The following is a 4,158-nucleotide window of genomic DNA, read 5'->3' on the forward strand; positions in this document are numbered from 1 at the left end:
TCTTTAGAACAAATTAAACCATAGTTCTAGTCAAGAATCCAGTGAATCTGTAGGAGTTAAGCGTAAACGCCAATGCATCATCAATAGTTCGATATAGGTAGTAGGGAAGAGCAAGAGTGTCTGGATCAATGCTTGGAAGTGCGTAGGTGCCACCTGGCAATGGTTAAGGAAACGGTTAAGTGTCTTGCTGGCACTTTCAATCTGGCAGATGCAGGCATAAGCAGCTACTTCCCTGGAACTGACTTTGATCAAGGACAAGCCTGATGATAAAAGAGGAGCAAGGGACATAGCCATGCGTGTTGGGTGAGGAGGGGGCTTCTGAGCAGACTAATGCACCTTCTGTTAGGTCTCAACCCGGGACAATGGACTGAGGAGGTGCCTATTAGCACACCAAAGCAGATGCTGGCCACCAGGTTCGTCCAGCCTCCCTCAGTCCCTACCTGGTACAGGGTCCTCCTAGCTGGTATACCCTGCCCCCTGCCCTAAAGTTCTCCAGCCCAGGGACTCTTCTCTCTTCTTCCCCTCTCCTCACATGGCCCAACTCAGTCTGCCAGTTAAGTCCACTCCAGACTTTCCCAGATGTCTCTGCCTCTGCTGTGTTCTTCCCTACATCTACAATAAAAACCTCAACCTCTTAGGAGCTATCATGTCCTCCTTTTTAATTGCTTTTTTAAAAATTCACCTTTCCCATAAATACAGCAGGTAACTGAGAAAGACACATTCAGATTCTAAAAGGGGAGGCCTAAGAGAAAGGCAGACTTTCAAAGTCAAAATGAGCTATTGCTGACCTGTTTGGTGCTTTATTACTTCATTTAACCCTTAACTGGTCCTTTAAGTGTCCTATAGGACTTCCTCTGCCATTCAAAGGATGAGTAAATGGTGTGGGGGTGCTAACAAGATTGAGACTTGTTAAATGTCTCACAACTGGTAAATGTAAGAGAGGAGAAGAATTTTAGCTCTGGGGACAACACTTGTCATCCAGCAGCTTAGTCAGTACCAGAGGCAATGGAATGGACATTCAGAAGACTTCTCCCCACAGAGTAAATGCTTTTCAGGTCTCAGCTGCTCAACTCTTGTAATGCAAAAATAGCTATAGGCAATATATGAATGAATGGGTACAGCTGTGCACCAATAAAACCTACTTATGGACACTGAGACTGACAGGTGTTTTACTACCCTATAACTTTTAGAGCTGCTTTAGGTTCGTAAGAGTAGAAAGCAGGACATAGAGGTAGCTCCTGTTCTCCCCACCTCCACGCAGAGCCTCCTCTACTGTTTACACCCCAATAGAAGTGGTGCCTTAGTTACAATAGATGTACATATATTGGCACATCACTCCAAGTCCACGATTCACAAACCATTTACTGTGGGTCACTTTTGTACGATTTCTACATCACAAGTTATGATTTCTATTTTAATATTTTCAGCTACTTAAAACACTATTTTTGAAAAGCATTCTTAGCTCTTTGAGCTGCACAAAATCCAGCAGCTGGCCTGAGTTAGCCTGGCAGTTTTGATTTGGCAGTTTTGATCATTCATAGTTTATGTTGCAATGGCTGAGCTAACAGTGGTCAGAACGGGAATTCCATTTGCAAATGAGAAGGTTCTGTTGTGCCAGAAGAGACTCTATTTCCCATTTTCCCCTCTCCTTCTAAAGGAAACTAAATCTGAGAGCTGGAAATGTCACTTATTAAAGGTTTACCTAGGGAAGCTGTTGTGGTACATGTTACAATCCTAGAACTTTGAGTCTGAGGCAAAAGGACCACAAATTTGAGGCCAACCAGGACTACATAGTGACCATGTCTCAAGAAGGAAAAAAAAAAAGGTATGCCTGTACATGGAAGGTCAAGTCTATTTGGTGCACTTTAGACAGAGGTGGGAAGCATTCTTCATCTGTGGGCAGTACTGTAAGGTCAGGGTCTGCAAATGGGCACTGGAGCCACACAGGCTGTGCAACCTGCCTTTCGACCCTTGGGCAAAATCCTGAGCCTCTTAGTCCTCCACTTTTTCCTTGTTTAAGATGACAACCTTAACAGTATGTCCACGATGGTTTTGAGTGTGGAATGAAATCATGCAGACCTCGTCAGTGGAGTTTTAGCTCGGTGTACCCCAAAATTAAAGAGAAATACTAATGAATAAAAATGCATTTTGGTAGCACGGTGCCTTCTCATCAAGAAGACACACATTGCAATAGAGCCTTGCTGGGCGTGTCCGAGTGAGACTCCAACTCACAGCCCTCATTTCACCGGTTAGCAGTTTAATGCCGGCTGAATGTGTTGAATGGTGCAGGCTACGTTCCAGTAATGCGATTTTTAATCTCACCAAAGATCACAACAGTTTTCCCAGAAGGATTTTAATCATGACCTTTAAGCTTGCTCTCCACTTCCTCTTAGAGATTCAGTAGGTAACTCCTAAATGGTTTTCTGCAAATGTTCTGTCTATGCTATTTCAGGTTTGCATCTCTACTATATTGACCAACTCAAGCACACAAAAATTGTAACAAGCTCATAGAAACGTATTCCAAAAGTTTCCAGGCATCTGAAATATAATCATATCCATGGTGTGTGTGTGTGTGTGTGTGTGTGTGTGTGTGTGTGTGTGTGTGTGTGTGTTGTTTTGCTGTGTTTTTTTGTTCCAAGACAGGGTCAACTTGTACACCAGGCTGGCCTCAAACTTAGAGATCTACCTGCCTCTTCCTCCAGAGTGCTAGAATTAAAGGCGTGCACTATATGTCTGCCTTGAGTTAAAAAAAGAAATCACTAGTCACTTCAGTCTCTAATACTAGCAGAAATTATTTTCCTCTATTTCAGAAACTCTATTACTCTATATGTTCCTCTATTTTAAAGCCTACATGACATGAAGATTACATTACTGGGTGTTCCATTCTTGCTCACTGAATTCTAGGATCAGATGAGGAAAAGAACTCTATTCTCACATCTGCTGGTAGTCCAGGTTTGCAGGGAGTGGGGATCAGAGGGAATCTGGTGTTCCGATGAAGTTGACTTTGGGACATATGGACAAGGTTACTAAAGTTACCACAGGAAGTCCTTTCCCTTCCACTGAGTCAAAGGAGACTTTCTAAAGTACTTACTTCTGTTTCCCTGATCCTACTTAACTTTATAATATGTAACACACTTATGCATCTTGATAATATTTAAATGATCAAAACAAAATTTCAAGATTTTGACATCAAAGTTTGTAAACTCAAGCAAAAATATCAACATTTTCTGCTAAACCCAAGCCATGATAGTGATGTGGCCAAAAAAGGTGAATCTGAATCAAGCCATTCCCCAGTGTCCACCCAGAATTACTTCCAGGGCCCTCTTTAAACACTAAATTCCATATACTTTATATAAAATGATGTAGTGTTTGCAAATAATCTAACCACATCTGTTGTGGATATCGTTCTGTATAAATAAAACACTGATTGGCCAGTGGCTAGGCAGGAAGTATAGGCGGGACAAGGAGAGATGAGAATTCTGGGAAGTGGAAGGCTGAGTGGGAGAGACACTGCCAGCGGCCGCCATGACAAGCAGCATGTGAAGATGCGGGTAAGCCACGAGCCACGTGACAAGGTATAGATTTATGGAAATGGATTAATTTAAGCTATAAGGACAGTTAGCAAGAAGCCTGCCACGGCCATATAGTTTGTAAATAATATAAGTGTCTGTGTGTTTATTTTATAAGTGGGCTATCAGACTGCCGGGGCTTGGTAGGGCCTGGAGAGAAAACTCCAGCCACACCCCCCCATACATCAAACCACTTCTAGATTATTTACAATGCCCAACACAGGGAGACTTTGGGTACATTCTATTGCTTAGGGAATACTGACATGAAAAGTCTGAACATATTCAATACATATGCAATTTTCTTTTCTATTCTAAAGTAGTCAAATTGGGGAATGTGCAATCCACTGATAACAACAGCTCATATTCTGTCTTGGCTTAATAACTAAATGCAAGAGCTGTTGAGTAAGAATTTTATAGACATGTAAACTCTTATCTCAAGAGCATCCTTAACAGACTTTACAAGCACAGGCTACACTGGAATCGCATCAGCATTTAATAGCTGCACTGCCTTGGGCAAATAACAAAACCTCCTCTACCGATAGTCTAATGCCCCGTCATTCTACTATGTAATGTGGAGGGAAGAGTACCA

Source organism: Peromyscus leucopus, chromosome 1 (assembly GCF_004664715.2).
Source record: "Peromyscus leucopus breed LL Stock chromosome 1, UCI_PerLeu_2.1, whole genome shotgun sequence".
NCBI lineage: Eukaryota > Metazoa > Chordata > Mammalia > Rodentia > Cricetidae > Peromyscus > Peromyscus leucopus.